Raw genomic sequence first — 17,965 nt, 5'->3', positions numbered from 1 at the left:
GCAAAAGGAGAAGAAGGCAGCAGAGGATGAGGTGGTTAGATAGCATCACCGACTTAATGGACATGAATTTGAGCAAACTATGGGAGTTAGTGGAGGGATGGAGGAGCCTGGCGTGCTGCAGTCCATGAAGTCACGAAGAGATGGACACGACGTAGCGACTGAACAAGTGAGGAGGGGAGAAAGGACACAGGTGAGCTCACAAATAGGCCCAAGGACTCCCCAGGGCTGTCAGAGCCTCTCTTAGCTCTGACTCCTTCCAGCCCCTCCCTGTCCTCAGGGAAGACTGCAGGGTCACTGGGCCCCATGGCTTAGGCCCAGGGCAGGCAAGGATGAAACTCCAAGCCAGCTAGGCACAGTCCAGGGGTGGGAAGAGAGCCAAGAGCACTGACCCACGAGGCCCTACATGGCAATGGAGCCATCCCGGAGTCCGTGCTCCCGACGAGGATGCTGACCACAGCCGGGGGGCTCTCTTGGCACCGCTGCTGGGCGTCACGCACCCTGACCACCTGATCCTCACTCTTGCGTGAGAGCAGCAAGCTCTGGGCCCCCAGTCCCTGGGCTGCCTTGTGATAATCAGTGTAAGCCAGGCTACAGGCCACATTGCTGCCCAGAGAGGGCACCTGCTCCCTGGAAATCTGGGTCCAGCCAGCATCATTTCCTATCAAGGCCATCACTGGGATCTTGTGTCCAACGAAGGTGTCAAATTCGATTAGGCTATAGCCAAACGCTCCATCCCCAAACAGGCACCAGACCTCAGCATCCGGCCGACACAGTTTGGCCCCAAGCGCAAATCCGGCACCAACCCCCAGAGTCCCGAAGGCCACAGGATCAAGCCAACACAAGGGCCCACGGGGCTGCACCAGGTAGGCAGCTGTGCCCACAAAGTCCCCGCCATCGACCACCAGGATGGAGTTGTCAGGCGGAGTGTCCTCCACCAGCTGCAGGACCCGCACTGGGTTAAGATGCTGGGCTACGGGCATCACTGCCTTCTCCCGAAAGTTCTGCTCCTTCTGTTGGTCAGTTTGCCGAAGCTCCTCTGCCCAGTCTGAGGCCCACATCCGACCCTGGAGGCCCTCCACCAGCTTCACCACGAGGAGCCCACATCTCCCTGCACAGCCTCTTGGGGCTTCCAGAAAATGTCTGAGTTGATCAGCATCTCCTTCCGGTCACGGTTGACAACAATGAGTTTGCTGCTGCAGCTGAGGACACGCCCACAACAGGCGGAAGTCACACACTGCTCCTGCCAGGACAACCACGTCTGCCTTCAGGGCGGCCCTGTGGTTCTGCCGGAAGTGGAGGGGGTGGCTGCGGCCCAGCAGTCCCTGTGCCATCCCCGCCAGGAAGCAAGGGATGCCCAGGGTCTCCACGGCAACCCGAAGTTTGTCTGAGGATGTCGAAGGCAGCAGGGCCTGGCTCCCAATTAGCATGAGGGGCCTTTTGGCCCGACTCAAGATCTCCACATATTGCTGAACCTGCTGGGGGGAGGCCTGGGGAATGTCCAGGGGCAGAGGCCCCTCAGGCTGAGGCTCCCAAGCTCCTGCAAAGAGGTTGGCCAGGGAATTCGCTAAGTACCAGTGGACCGCTCGACTCATGAGGCCCTTGGGCGGCTTACCTGGCACCATCTCCTTCTGAACGAGGAAGTAGGGGTACAGCACATCCAGAGACAGTTCCACAAACACCGGGTCGGCGGTGCCCGACTGTGCAGCGGCCATCGCGGTGCTCAGGGTGGGGATGATATCCCGCACTCTCCACACAGAAGCACAAAACTTGCAGAGCGGCCTGAACAGGGCTATCTGATCAACTGCCTGGAGTGCACCCTGATTCGGCAGCAGGGTGCTGGCCCCACCACCCAGGAGCAGGACTGGGGACTGGGCTACCGAGCATTCTTCACCGCAGTCGCTGCGTTGGTGAGGCCGGGGCCGGCCGTCACTGCTGCCACGCCCACCGCCCCGGTCAGGTGGGCTACAGCATCAGCGGCAAAGACAGCTGTGACTTCGTGGCGGGTGTCCGCCACGCGGATGCCCAACTTCTCACAGGCCACCAGCAGTGGCGAAATGTGCCCGCCGACCAGCGTGAAAAGGAAGCACACACCGTGGGCCTTCAGCACGGCTGCCACATTCTCCCCACCATGCCGGATGCTTGCCGTGTCCACCTTGTGCATCAACTGATAGAAGAGCCCCAGGCGGTGAGCGGCGCCCAGCAAGGCGGCCACTAGCGTCCCAAAGGCCAGGAGCAGGAAAGAGGAGAAGCAGCCCCAAGTTGGGGCGGCAGCTGCCGCGGTCTCCATGAGCTGACACCTGCTTCTCAATGGGTCGGCGGGAAGCCCCGCCTCTCTTTGATATCAAGGACCCGAATCTTCGTCCTAGTGGTGAGACCACCCCACGACTACACCCCCAAGTCAGCGTGCCCCTTGTCCTGAAGCCGAACCCCCCGCTGCAGCGAGTTCCTGGACTTCAATCTGACTCCGGACCCCAGGCCCTGAGTCAAGGTCAGATCGTTTCAGGATGCTCCTCCTACCCCCGTGGCACTTTACCCTTCATCCATAGGAAATGGCGCTGGCTCCAGAGGAATTCCCCACAAGCTGCTCTTGTCCGTTTCCTGGGAACCCTGGCCACTAACCCCACCGCCATCGGAGGGACAGAGCAGTGGGGGATGGGCGGAAGAGGCGCTTCTGCAGAACGCAGGCCTGGGCCGCCTGCCTCCAGGACCTTTCCCCACCATTTCCATCCTGTCTGCCCCCCAGGGGTCTCTGGTATGACACCCCTCCTGGACCTTCATGCATGAAACTGACTTCGGGGCCATCTTCTGGATCAAGGTGTCAGATCCTAATTTGACAATGAGGGCCCCTCTTGTGGGTGGGTGGGGAAGCAATTTTTAAGCTGAGTTCCTCTGGGCCCACAGTGCCTGGCAGAGGGTGGGGGGTGGGGGGCAAGTGGATCACCTGTGGTCACAGCCAGTCAGCCAGGCTCAGCCTCCATCTGTCCTATACGCAAAGTTATGAGCACATTTCTTCCAGACCCACCACTTCCCCCTCCACTGGGTTCCTGGCCCGGGCACCCAGTGTTGTGTACAGGTCTCTGTCTGGGGTACCTCTGGGGCACTGGACAGGGGATTGGGGACTTGCGTGGACAGTGTGGGGGGGGCTTCCTTGGGGAAGTTTCCGACAGCTCCTGGCAAACAGGCCTGCACGCTCCTTGCACCTCTAAGCATGGACCAGGGTCATCAGTTTATACACCCTGGGAGCAGGTGAGAAGCGCACTGTGGGGCACTCCTAGACCTGCTAAAAGTCAGAACCTGCATCTTGATGACCTCAGGGGCTTCCATGCACAGCCGGGGACCCTGCACTGAGGCAGCCAGGCCAAGGCTTGGTCCCCGACAGACCACCTACCCTGCTCAGCCCTCCAACCACGCACCATGTCTCCCCCACCCATGGCTGTACTCGAGGGGTCCCGTGTGAGCTCCCCCTACTCCTGGGATAACCGCTCGTGTGTAAGGGCTCAGCTTTGTGGCAGGGTGAATGGTGCCCTCCAAAAGAGACACCCACATCCCAACTCCCCATATTTGCCAGGGGGCCTTTTTTTGGAAATGGGGTCTTTGCAGATGAAATCAAGTTAGATAAGGTTACAGTGGATTAGGTGGGCCTTATGCAGGATGATGGGTGTCTTTATAAGAAGAGGAGAGGCACACAGAGACAAGGAGGCCGTGTGAGGAGGAAGCAGAGGTTGGGGGATGTGGCCACAAACCCAGGAACACCTGGAGCCCCAGAAACTGGAAGAGTTGGGAGTGATGCTCCTCCAGAGCCCAGGTCGGGGGGCCCGGTCCTGCTGACCCTTGACTTTAGACTTCTGGCCCCCAGAACTGGGAGAGAATCAATTAGTATTGTTTTAAGCCTTCCCGCCACCCCAGTTTGTGGTCGTTGGTATCAGAAGCCCCACCTGGGACACTCAATGTTCTGTGTCCCTAAGATCCACCAATCGACCGCTACCTCATCCAGGCCAGTCTTCCCCCGGTCATCGTGGGGTGTCTTCTCAACAATAAATCTCCTGACTCGGGAGAAAGGCTCACGCTGCACACAGGGGCCCCATCTGTGTGGGGCTCGAAGCCCATGTTGCCTCGGAGCGGCTCAGCCTCACACACCTGCTGGCCCAGAGGGAGCAAAGGGGGTCACAGACCTCTGAGCCCCTGTGACCTCCACACCCTGCCCAGTCATAACTGCAGACGACCGGGCCAGCAGACATTTCAGGAGGGCAGACTTGCTTATCTGCCCCCATTCCTCTTGCTTCACTGTCCTTTTGCATCCCCCTACCCCTGCTCCTGGGCTTCCCTTGGGCCTCCCTTGGGGCTCAGCGGGTAAAGAATCTGCCTGCAATGCAGGAGACCTGGGTTCGATCCCTGCGTTGCGAAGATCCCCTGGTGAAGTGAAAGGCTACCTACTCCAGTATTCTGGCCTGGAGAATTTCATTGACTGTGTAGCCCTTTGGGTCACCAAGAGTTAGACACGACTGAGCAACTTTCGTTTCATTCATCCCTGCTCCTGGTCCAGCCTGTCGAGCCGGCCCTCATGTTTGGGTCCGGGGGACACTGGTGACATCTGGGGACATTTTCAGTTGCATTTATGAATGCTGCAAGATATTAAATGCCAACAACGCCAAGGCTGAGAAATCCCACTTTAAGACTCTTCATCTTTTGGGGGTCATTGTTTGAGGATCCAATGGAGCCCATGGATTTCTTTCTCCCTGGGGAAGCACGCATAAGCCCCAAGTTTGTTTCACAGTGGGCAAGGTCGTGTGGCTGGGCTCTCTCCGAGGCTATCTTGTTCCCCAAACCCTCTCACTTCTTGGAATCAGAGCACACCTGGGAACGAGTCATCCCGGACATCTCTCCGCTAATCGGGCTGGTGTGGACCTGCACACACCCCGCACGCTGCCTGTGCCCAGCGGCCCCTGAATAGACTCTGGTCTCGAGCAGGGGCAGGCAACAGGCTTCCTGGGGCCTGACTCATCTCAGGGGAAAGCTCGGGGTTGCAGGGGCCATGGAAAAATCGGTAATGATCTGAAGACACCACAAGAAGATGGCTCATGCTCAGCTCCAGCTTTTCAAAATCTTGAACAATTTAGTTTATGCCACGATAACAGTTTCACCTAAAAAGGGCCCAATCAGGGACTTCCCTGGTGGTCCAGCGGTTAACACTCTGCCTTCCAATGCAGGGAGTGTGGGTACAATCCCTGGTTGGGGAACTAAGATCACCGCATGCCTTGAGATGTGGCCCCAAAGTTTTTTTTAAAAAAGGTCCAATCAACCGCTGAAAAACTTTTAAGGCTACAGAACCAAATCATCACTGACATTTGGGGTCACTGGGAGCTTGTGATTTGTATTAATAATAAGAAATACATTTTTGGCCTTTGTCCCCCGGTCCTGGCACAGGGCTCCTAAAACTCTGGGAATTATCTAAGTGGGGAGAACAGTCAAGGTGTCTCTTGTTAGGTGAATGAGGTGACTTTTCAAAGAGTGCCTCCTTTCCAAAGAGGGGCACTGCTTGCCAGGGTAACTAAGCACATGGTTAGACGACTGAAACTTTCGGTCCCTCCCCTGCCCCCGCCCACTATGTCTGGGAAAGCCAGAAGGGCTTCTGCTTGAAGCAATCACCAACAGCCAGTGATTTAATCAATTGTGCTTGTGTGATGACTCCTCCATAAAAACCCCCAGAGTCTGGATAGCTTCTGGGTTGATGAACACATGCAAATTTGGGGAAAGTGAGGCTCAGAGAGCGTGAAGTTCCGTGCCTCCCCCACACACACCTTGTCCTGTGTATCCCCCTCCATCTGCTGTTCCTGAGTTTATTACGTTTTACAATAAGGCTGTGATCTACCAGGCAACATGTTTCTCTGAGTTCCATGACCATTCGACAAATTAATAGAACCCAAAGTCATTAGAATCTCTGAACAGGTAGCCACTGGGTCAGAGCGCAGGTGACAATCTGGGCTTGCAAATGATGGCTGGAGTCGGGGGAGGGTCTTGTAGGGCTGGGCCTTTAACCTGTGCGGTCTGGAACTACCCCCAGATAGGCAGTGTCCACACTGAGTTAAGTTGCAGGACCCCCAGCTGCTGTCACAGAAGTGCTGGGTGGTGCTGGGGAAACAACGCATGCATGTTGGAACTGGAAGAAGCCTCGTCACTGATTAGTACAACTCGATCTTTCCTGGTGGCCATAACCAATGTCTTTAAGCTTGATGTTTATTTCAAAGTCAGAAGTTTTAAAGAAGATATGTGTGGTGAAGGATTTAATTGGACTTGGAAAGGCTATTCTTTCTCCTTTGTGAGCATGGCCATTCCATTATCATATGAGCAATAATGACATATGACTGAATATTCACATCACCAGTGAGAATGTCCTGAGTGCCAGACTCTAAGTTAAGTCCTTCAGGATACCCCGTGATGTACTGACTTGTTTCCCAGGTGGTTCAGCAGAAAAGAACCCACCAGCCAATGTAGGAAGTGCAGGAGACCTGGGCTCAATCCCTGGGTGGGCAAGATCCCCTGGAGGAGGAAATGGCAACCCATTTCAGTATTCTTGCCTGAAAAATTCCATAGAGGATAGAGGACCTTGGTGCTACAGTCCACAGGGCTGCAAAGAGTTGGACACGAATGAGCAACTGAACATGCACACTGTCGAGCAAATACTGTTGGTATCTCTGTTGCACAAATGGTGAAACTTCATGGCTGTTGGTGTTCAGTCATCCGATTTTGTCTGATTCTTTGCCACCCCATGGACTATACACTCCAGGGAATTCTCTAGGCCATAATACTGGAGTGGGTAGTGTTTCCCTTCTCCAGGGGATTTTTCCAACTCACCACATATTGTAAGACTAAACTTGAGAATTCTTGTTTTTTATTTCATTTCAAACAGCCTTTGGGTATCTGAAAGGACAGTGTAGGTACTTTCAAGATGTCTTCTGCAAAACAAAGCCCTTTTGGCAAATATGCTCATGATATCCAGGTAAGTGTTGCTGTTGTGTCACATCTCAGCCAGAAGGCAGATCCTAAGCTCTTCCTCTGGCAGAAACAAATTCACAAAATAAGCCAGGAAAGACAGCTGGAGAAACAAACCACACCAACAACTGGAAAAGCATTCCTCATGAGACAAAGCTAGAGAAAAACCCAACATCCTGGTGGCCCAAAAACCCTCTTGGCAATGAATGTTCAGTAAGGAAGAGATGAAACATATCAAGTTCTAAGGAGAGGAAATGCCCATGGCCAGTGTAGTTTAGAGATGGCCTGACTGCTCAGATGTAGACACACACCAATGTAAACCCTTTGCAGACAGGAGTGATGGTCATCACCATAGTGTTTACTCTGGTGACAACCTGCCCTGGGCACCACATAAGACAGCAGACCTGATGCTCTTCCTCTGCCCCCACACCATTCACTCATGAAGGCAGCTCAGGCGCTATCGTGCCCTGCCTGCCTGTCTGGCTCGTCCATGAGCTGTGACCACCTCCAGGGAAGGACTCTGCCTTCTCTTCTCTCTGCACCATGAACCTGCACACAGGGGGCCTTCAGAACCTCAGGAGATTCACCACACCCCAAGTATAGCCAGAACCCTCCCCAGGCATTAAAACGGCTGTGGAGTCACTTTGGCCCAAGCCCTGGTTACGGATCCCTGGAACCTACTACAGCCTCTACAGTGTGAATAATCAGGTCCTTTATGCACAGATTCCCGGCTGTGAGATCTGAGCTTTGGATTCATTGTCAGCTCTGTCCCTCCTGTGGCCGCCAGGTGGGCCGTGATATAAACAAAGGAGCTCATGAGCTGAGTTTCAAGGGAGGCATTGAAAGGACAGCGATGGATGGAACCTGTTACAAACTGAGGGAGGGGCCCTACATGTCTCAGAAGAGGCCTCTGGTGTGCAGGTGTGGAGGAGGGCCCCCACACTGCAAAGGAAAGAGAGGTACTCAGGGGCAAAGGCTCGTGGCCTCTCCTGTAGCAGCTCCAGTTGGTAGCTCGTGCACAGTGGACAGCCAATGTGGTCACATGAGTGTGACTCTTATTCCCTCACAAAGCAAGAGAAAGGGGGCAGGGTGTGGGAGTACCTGGAGGGTGTGGTGGGGTGGATGAAGGGAGGTGTCCTTCCTCTCTTCAGTGCAAATTGCTTTTGTGAGTCTCAGAGCTGCCAGAAGGCAGTCAGCAAATCAGGTCCCCACAGTATCCAGTGTGGGCTGGGTGCCTTAGCCCCTGTCAAGCCACACCATATGGCTTCCCTGAGTTCTAACAGCAGGATCTGGGGATTTTGTCTAGGTACACACTTCCTTGCTGTAGCTGTGTTACCTGTTACCCCCTTCTTTGAGCCCCAGTTTTGTCCTCTAGAAAAAAGACATCGATTGCTACCTTAGCAGGTTGCTACCTTAATCCTGTGAAGACTAATTAGGGTAATTCTACAATTAATAGCTCGCCTTAAGAGATATCAGTGAATAGCTGGCCTTAAGAGATACTGGGCTTCCCTGATAGCTCAGCTGGTAAAGACTCCTCCTGCCATGCAGGAGTCCCCGGTCTGATTCCTGGGTTGGGAATCCTGATCCACTGCAGAAGGGACAGGCTACCCACTCCCGTATTCTGGCTTTTCTTGTGGCTCAGCTGGTAAAGAATCTGCCTGCAATGTGGGAGACCTGGGTTCAATCCCTGGACTGGGAAGATCCCCTGGAGAAGGGAAAGGCTACTCACGCCAGTATTCTGGCCTGGAGAATTCCATGAACTCTATAGCCTATGGGGTCACAAGAATCTTCCACGAATGAGGGACTTGCACTTCACTTTCAAGACATATGACCTGAATCCAGATTAAACTGGAGTCTCCAAGTGTCATCTGGCATTTCTTCTCTGAAGCCAGCCAAAACCCACACAGTTGCATTTCCAGGGTCTCCACTTAGCCAGCTGGACAGAAAACCCAGCGTGGTTCAAACAAGCTGACAGACAAGCAGGAGAAGACTCACAGGCAGAAGGCTTCCCTCCGGTTTCAGGTGGAGCTCCGGGACCACAGCAGGAACCGGCGCTCTCAACCGCTGGGCTCAGCAGCGGCCTCATTCTCAGGCCAGCAGCTCTACCCTGAGGGGCTCAGGAAGGCCACCAACCGCCCCAGGCTGACCTCACGCCCCTCCCACTGCTGTAGCCTGACCTCACCCAGCCCCACCCCTTCTGGCAGAAGGCCAGCTCCTCTTCCCTTGATTCCAGCGTGAGGCCCGGCCCTGGGCCCCGATTGGTCATCGCACCAGTCCTGAGCCAATCACGGTGGCCAGGGGGGAGAGAACACACCGATTGGCCAGGGCCAGGTCATGGGCCCATACTCTCCAGGACACGTGTGAGGTGCTGCCCTTGTGGCCGCGGTGGAGACAATGCGATACCCCCAGAGCAGAGCTGAGAGTCCAGTCACTGTGTCCATGTGCTCAGTGTCCTGGGACGTGCCTGCTCATCCTCTCTCCACACCACTTTGTCCTCTGCAGGCACAATACTCATGACACACCTCTAACCTTCCCAAGTGCTGTTTCACGCACCCACATTCAAGGGAGCAGGTCCTCCTGTTGGAAGATAGGTTTGGAGATCCTCTCTTAACCTCTGGCCTTGTTTCTTCTGTCATGGTAGAATAATTTATTCATTCTAAAAACCCCCACAAGCACCACCACAGGCTGCTTTGCGTATTCAGGATTCTTAGCTGTTGTGAGTGGAGGACATGGCCCACGGGCCTCCCAAAGGGAATGAATTTTGTCCAAGGAAGCACCTGAGAGGCTAAATCAGTGAATCACTTTGCTGTACACCTTAAACAAACAAATTATTGTAAATCAACAATATCTCAACTTAAAGAAAAGATATTCCTTCATCAAAAATTGTTCAAAATTTTGTAAAATTTTTCTTTCAATTGTTGGTTCTTCAGTTCAGTTCAGTCACCCAGTCGTGTCCGACTCTTTGCGACCCCATGAATCACAGCACGCCAGGCCTCCCTGTCCATCACCATCTCCCGGAGTTTACTCAAACTCACATCCATCGAGTCCATGATGCCATCCAGCCATCTCATCCTCTGTCATCCCATTCTCTTCCTGCCCCCAATCCCTCCCAGCATCAGGGTCTTTTCTAATGCGTCAACTCTTTGCATGAGGTGGCCAAAGTACTGGAGTTTCAGCTTTAGCATCATTCCTTCCAAAGAAATCCCAGGGCTGATCTCCTTTAGAATGGACTGGTTGGATCTCCTTGCAGTCCAAGGGACTCTCAAGAGTCTTCTCCAACACCACAGTTCAAAAGCATCAATTCTTTGGCGCTCAGCTTTCTTCACAGTCCAACTCTCACATCCATACATGACCACTAGAAAAACCATAGCCTTGACTAGACGAACTTTGTTGGCTAAGTAACGTCTCTGCTTTTCAATATGCTATCTGCTGCTGCTGCTGCTGCGTCGCTTCAGTCGTGTCCGACTCTGTGCAACCCCATAGATGGCAGCCCACCAGGCTCCCCAGTTCCTGGGATTCTCCAGGCAAGAACACTGGAGTGGGTTGCCATTTCTTTCTCCAATGCATGAACGTGAAAAGTGAAAGTGAATTCGCTCAGTCATGTCCAACTCTTAGCAACCCCAAGGACTGCAGCCTACCAGGCTCCTCCATCCATGGGATTTTCCAGGCAAGAGTACTGGAGTTGGGTGCCATTGCCTTCTCCAATATACTATCTAGGTTGGTCATAACTTTTCTTCCAAGGAGTAAGCGTCTTTTAATTTCATGGCTGCAATCACCATCTGCAGTGATTTTGGAGCCCCCAAAAATAAAGTCTGACAGTGTTTCCCCATCTATTTCCCATCAAGTAATGGGACCAGATGCCATGTTGGTTCTTAGTATGTGTCTAATTGGTTTGGTGGTGTTTTGTGAGGTAGGGATCCAACTTACTTTTCCATATAGATACCAAATTGTCCCAATGGGACGATTCCTTTGTCCTTTCTCCTGGAAATGTCCTTTCTGGGTTTACATATTAAGAAGCTTTTTTTTAAATGCCAAGTATCAAGAACTTCAGAATTTTTTTAATTTGTAGAGCACCCCAGAGACATGTTTCCATTTCTGTGTCTTCTCTTTGCATTTCACCATTGCCAGTTTCTAGTATACACAAGTACCCTCAGAGGGTTCTCTGTAGTGAACCGTGTATGTTTCTGTGAGAACAGAGGATGTGAGCATGGAGGAGGGTCTGAGTCCATAGTGACCATGTAACTAGGCTCAGCAACCCCAATATTAAGTCTGGCTGAGACTTCCTAAGGCAAGGTCTGTGTTTCTTCCTCTCGGTGTCTGGATACGGAAAACGATGTTGGTGGATTGGGACTTGGGTCTCTGGGTCCAGCAGTGTAGAGATATATGCATAGCCTGCTTTTCCATTATATTTTCCTCCTGTGGGCTCTGCTGAGATGGTGTGGAGATATTTCTGCTAAAGGCTTGAGAGGTAGTCAATCCTTCTGCTTCTCATCCCCTGCCTCATCTGTACTTCTGTCATTTTTTTTTTTATATAGCTAATTTTCAATGTTGTTAGTCCTTGTGTCATTCTGACACTCAGGCACCTGTAGTTTAATAGACCTCCAGCTCCTGAGAGCTTTTTGCCTGGTGGAGACATGGAGAACTCAGGGAGCAGCACCACATCACACTGGAGCCTGGACCAGAGAGAAGGTTCTTGCCAGGAAGGCTCCATCCCTGCTGTGGGGGGTTCGGAGTTATCACTTCTGATTGTGCATCCACCGGGGCCTCGGTGCAGGCCCCACTCTGAGATCTGGAAAGGAGGTGGCTTCCCTCATTGACACAGAACTAGTACTTTTTGTACTCGTCCTTGTCCAGTCCCATTTGGTTCCCAGGCTCTACCCTTAACCCTCACCCACCGGATCAGGAGAGCCCCGTTCTAGAGGAGTTTAATACAAGGAGAGACTCCTGGAGACACTCTAACCCCCAGGCCTAAATAAGCATCTCCTTGGAGTTTCACAGCCCTGGAAGGAGATACTGGGTTTGTGTCCATTTTACAGTTGAATATGTTGAGCCTCAGATCATGGTGCAGTTTGCCCTGGGTCACTCTGCAGGTCAGTAGGTGAGCTGGGATTTGAACCCAGACTCTATGTCTTGGAGCCCATAACTGTACAGGTGTTTCTGCCCCTCGGTTAAATTTATTTCAGGTATTTTTTTTTTTTTGGATGCATTTGTATATGGGACTGTTTTGTTCTCTCTCTGATGGTTCATATCTTGCTATATTGCTGAGTTTACTAGTTTTAATAGTTGTTACTGGTGGAGTTTTTAGGGTTTCATATAAATCCTGTCGTAATCGAATAGTGACAGTGTAACTTCATCTGCTCCAATGGGGATGCCTTTAATTTCCTTTTCTCGCCTAGTTACTCTGGGTAGGACACTTCCACTACTATGTTGAACAAGACTGGGGAGAGTGGACATGCTTGTTCTTTCCTAATCTTTTAGGAAAATCCCTGTTGGCTCAGATGGTAAAGCGTCTGCCTACAATGTGGGAGACCCAGGTTCGATCCCTGGGTTGGGAAGATCCCCTGGAGAAGGAAGTGGCAACCCACTCCAGTACTCTTGCCTGGAAAATCCCTGGTAGGGGGGTGGCCAAGAGTCGGGCACAACCGACGGACTTCACTTTCACTTTTCACCTCTTTGCCACTGAGCTGGATGTTAGCTGTGGGCTTGTCTTATATACCCTTTAGTATGTTCTATGTATAACCACTGTATTGAGAGATTGTATCAAAATTGATGTTACCCTTTGTCGAAAGCTTTTTCTGCAATTATTGCGAAGATCATGGGATTTTATTCTTAATTTTGCTCATATTGTGTATCACAGTGATTGATGTACAGATAATAAATCATGCTTGAAGGCACGGAATGACTTACATTTGATCATAGTGTATGATTCTTTTAATATATTCATCAATTTGGTTTGCTAATATTCTTTTGAGGATTTTTACATCCATGTCCACCAGGGTCAGGGTTCTCTGGTGGTTCATATAGTAAAGAATCTGCCTGCAATCCAGGAGACCTGGATTTGACCCCTAGGCCAGGAAGATCCCCTCAAGAAAGGAATGGCTACCCACTCCAATATTCTTGCCTGGAAAATTCTCTGGACAATGGACCTGGTGGGCTACAGTCCATGGGTCACAAATAACTGGACATGACTGAGTGATTCACACTTACAAGACTGCTTCTTGACATTCTTAATATCTAAATTTAAGATTTTATCTCAGTCAAAAATTACAGTCAAAGGCAAAATGTCAAAAGTCCAAGAGTCCTTAGAAATAAATGACAATAAGGCATAACAGATGAAAGCAAGAAGGACTCCACATAATTTACTTTTCATAAGAATTTTAGATCTTCAGAGGAATTCTCATTAAGCTGAATTAAAATGCAAGCTTTAGTTTACAATGGAAACCTTTTTTGGTATTACGTTTCTATGTGGAGACTGAAATTTCATTCTTTATGTATGATATCTTAAACAACACTTTGTGGCTATTAAAATCATATTTTAAATACCTTTAATGACATTTCTAAGCACTTATAGTGGAAAAATAACTAGGAATAGAAAATGATCCCATATAGCTTTAGATGACAGTACAGATGTGTTGAATGATAGTTTTCAGATTGTATTTATTTTTAATCAAAGAATAACTACTTTACAATGTTTGGTTGGTTTTCCTCATACAACAACACAAATAAGCCATAAGGATATTATCCACTCTTTGGTGAGCCTGCCTCCCACTTCCCGCTATCCCACCCTCTAGATCGTCACAGAGCTCCATGCTGGGCTCCCTGTATTATATAGCAACTTCCCACTAGCTAGCTATTTTGCATATGGTAGTGCCTATGTTTCAATGCTACTCTCTCAATTCGTCCCACCCTCTCCTTCTCCAGCTGAGTTCACGAGTCCTTCCTCTACATCTGTGTATCTATTCAGTTCAGTTGAGTTCATTTCACTGGCTCAGTGGTGTCTGACTCTATGCAACCCCATGAACCACAGCACGCCAGACCTCCCTGTCCATCACTAACTCCGGGAGTTTACCCAAACTCATGTCCATTGAGTTGGTGATGCCATCTAACCATCTCATCCTCTGTCATCCCCTTCTCCTACCTTTAATCTTTCCCAACATCAGGGTCTTTTCAAATGAGTCAGCTCTTCGAATCACATGGCCAAAATATTGGAGTTTCAGTTTCAACATCAGTCCTTCACACCCAGGACTGATTTCCTTTAGGATGGACTGGTTGGATCTCTTGCAGTTCAAGGGACTCTCAAGAGTCTTCTCCAACACCACAGTTCAAAAGCATCAATTCTGTGCTCAGCTTCTTTTTATAGTCCGACTCTTACATTCATACATGACTACTAGAAAAACCATAGCCTTGACTAGACAGACCTTTGTTGACAAAGGAATGTCTCTGCTTTTTTAATATGCTGTCTAGGTTGGTCATAACTTTCCTTCCAAGGAGTAAGCGTATTTTAATTTCATTCCTGCAATCATCATCTGCAAGGAAAGATATAAGCATCTGAATGCAGAGTTCCAAAGAATAGCAAGGACAGATAAAAAAGCCTTCCTCAGCGATCAATGCAAAGAAATAGAGGAAAACAATAGAATGGGAAAGACTAGAGGTCTCTTCAAGAAAATTAGAGATCCCAAGGGAATATTTCATGCAAAATGGGCTCGATAAAGGACAGAAATGGCATGGACCTAACAGAAGCAGAAGATATTAAGAAGAGGTGGCAAGAACACACAGAAGAACTGTACAAAAAAGAGCTTCATGACTCAGATAATCACAATGGTGTGATCATTCACTAGAGCCAGACATCCTGGAATGTGAAGTCAAGTGGGCCTGAGAAAGCATCACTACGAACAAAGCTAGTGGAGGTGCTGGAATTCCAGTTGAGCTATTTCAAATCCTGAAAGATGATGCTGTGAAAGTGCTGCACTCAATATGCCAGCAAATTTGGAAAACTCAGCAGTGGCCACAGGACTGGAAAAGGTCAGTTTTCATTTCAATCCCAAAGAAAGGCAATGCCAAAGAATGCTCAAACTACCGCACAATTGCATTCATCTCACATGCTAGTAAAGTAATGCTCAAAATTCTCCAAGCCAGGCTTCAGCAGTACATGAACCGTGAATTTCCAGATGTTCAAGCTGGTTTTTGAAAAAGCAGAGGAACCAGAGATCAAATTGTCAACATCCGCTGGATCATCAAAAAAGCAAGAGAGTTCCAGAAAAACATCTATTTCTGCTTCATTGACTATGCCAAAGCCTTTGGCTGTGTGGACCATGATAAACTGTGGAAAATTCTGAAAGATATGGGAATACCAAACCACCTGATCTGCCTCTTGAGAAACCTATCTGCAGGTCAGGAAGCAACAGTTACAGCTGGACATGGAACAACAGACTGGTTCTAAATAGGAAAAGGAATACGTCGAGGCTGTATATTGTCACCCTGCTTATTTAACTTCTATGCAGAGTACATCATGAGAAAAGCTGGGCTGGAAGAAGCACAAGCTGGAATCAAGATTGGCGCGAGAAATATGAATAACCTCAGATATATAGATGACACCACCCTTATGGCAGAAAGAGCAGAGGAACTAAAAAGCCTCTTGATGAAAGTGAAAGAGGAGAGTGAAAAAGTTGGCTTAAAGCTCAACATTCAGAAAACGAAGATCATGGCATCCGGTCCCATCACTTCATGGCAGATAGATGGGGAAACAGTGGAAACAGTGTCAGACTTTATTTTTGGGGGCTCCAAAATCACTGCAGATGGTGATTGAAGCCATGAAATTAAAAGACGCTTACTCCTTGGAAGGAAAGTTATGACCAACCTAGACAGTGTATTAAAAAGCAGAGACATTACTTTGCCAACAAAGGTCCATCTAGTCAAGGCTATGGTTTTTTTAGTGGTCATGTATGGATGTGAGAATTGGACTGTGAAGAAAGCTGAGCGCTGAAGAATTGATGCTTTTAAACTGTGGTGTTGGAGAAGACTCTTGAGAGTCCCTTGGGCTTCAAGGAGATCCATCCTAAAGGAGGTCAGTCCTGGGTGTTCATTGGAGGGACTGATGCTGAAGCTGAAACTCCAATATTTTGGCCACCTCATGCGAAGAGTTGACCCACTGTAAAAGACTCTGAGGCTGGGAGGGATTGGGGCAAGAGGAGAAGGGGACGACAGAGGATGAGATGGCTGGATGGCATCACGGACTCAATGGACATGAGTTTGGGTGAACTAGCGGAGTTGGTGATGGACAGGGAGGTCTGGCGTGCTGCGATTCATGGGGTCGCAAAGAGTCGGACATGACTGAGTGGCTGAACTGAACTGAACTCAACTGAATGTGCTGAGTGTGCTATATCTAGATGATGGAAAAACAGTGAGGTTTCTATATATATGTATCATTTTAGTCTTCTGCAGCAAATATGTCTAACAAAACATATAATAAATATTATTTTAAAATATACAATGTTTGACCCTGTTTATAAGAGAGGTCTTTTTAATATGATTAAATTTACTTTAGTGTAATTATTTCTCCCAGCAAACCAAATGCTTGTAAGCAAGCATTTCCTTGAACAATGCTAATTTTTTTTTAAACATGAACTAATCTTTTTTTATTTTTTCACGTATTGATTTATTTTTGGCTGCACTGGATCTTATTGCTATGCTCAGGCTTTCTCTAGATATAATGCATGGGCTTCTCATTGATGTGGATTCTCTTGTTTTGGAGCATGGGCTGCAGAGCGTGTGGGCTTCAGTAGTTATGGCACACCGGCTTAGTTGCCCCATGGCATGTGGGATATCCCTGGACCAAGGACGGAACCTGTCTCCCCTGCATTGGCAGGTGGATGCTTAACCACAGGCCCAACATGGAAGTCCTAAAGAAAAAAAAATTTTTTTTGAAAGGGGAATTTCAGCCAGTTTCTACATCTGCAGTAATCACAGTGATTCAACAGTAACAGAGTGAATTTCTTCAATGGTCCCATACACTGAGCATCCAATGTCCATGACCTTAATCCTCATTTGTTGCTGTTGTTCCATCACTCAGTTGTGTCCGACTCTGTTACCCCATGCACCGCAGCATGCCAGGCTTCCCTGTCCTTTACTATCTCTCAGAGTCTGCCCAAACTCATGTCCACTGAGTCAGTGATGCCATCCAAGCATCTCATGCTCTGTCACTCCCTTCTCCTCCTGCCCTCAATCTTTCCCAGTATCAGGGTCTTTTCCAATGAGTCAGTTCTTCCCATCAGTTGGCCAAAATGCTTGTTGTCCAAAGGACCCTCATGAGTCTTCTCCAGCACCTCAAATGATCTAGAAAAATAATTAGGATGAAATTATTGCCATTTTAACCATCTCCTGAACGTGCCTTGCTTTATTTTAGAAAACTCATTTCCAGATTTCCTGCTTTTGCTTAGAAGAAGGTAGGCGAGCAGGCTGACCAAGAAATGCATCCTGGCCTAGGTCTCTAGCTAGGAACTGGGGTTTCTTTTGTGGGGTGAGAAGGTGGAGCTCTGCAGAGCCTTTGTGTAATTGTGGTTTTATAGGGTAGTCACGGGTCTAGAACAAGCTTGACTTTCGGCCAAAGCACCTCATGTTATTTTCAACTATTATAAAAGGAAATGAAAGGGAATAAGATGTAGTGTTCTGGTGCTATACTCTGTTTTTTAAAAGCAGGATGGTTATGCGGAGTCTTTGAGCACAGCACAAAGGTTTTCTTATTTATTTATTTCCTCCTCCTATTTATAGGCAGATCAAATTCTTGAGAAATCTAGGTAAGGGGCCGAAGTTGAGGTTAATTGGTGTGAAATCCAGGAGAACTGGAGGAAGCCCGGAAGATGGAAGAAGTGGATGGGGCTGCAATCAGTAAAACCGGCACCCTCCTCCTGCAGCACACCCCTCTGAAGTGTAACCCAAGGCGCTTTGTCTTCAGTCAGTCCCTCCCGCTGGCCCCACG

The 17,965-nt window shown here is 49.4% G+C and overlaps 1 pseudogene; it reads right to left on the bottom strand.

Annotated features, from left to right (window-relative positions):
- Positions 1 to 399: 399 nt before the first annotated feature.
- On the bottom strand, positions 400 to 2,302 carry LOC129651747 (2-hydroxyacyl-CoA lyase 2-like; annotated as a pseudogene).
- Positions 2,303 to 17,965: the final 15,663 nt, after the last annotated feature.

The sequence above is a fragment of the Bubalus kerabau genome, chromosome 4 (assembly GCF_029407905.1).
Source record: "Bubalus kerabau isolate K-KA32 ecotype Philippines breed swamp buffalo chromosome 4, PCC_UOA_SB_1v2, whole genome shotgun sequence".
Classification (NCBI taxonomy): domain Eukaryota; kingdom Metazoa; phylum Chordata; class Mammalia; order Artiodactyla; family Bovidae; genus Bubalus; species Bubalus kerabau.
The sequence above is the reverse complement of the archived record's forward strand: the minus strand, read 5'-3'. Positions and strand labels throughout refer to the sequence as shown.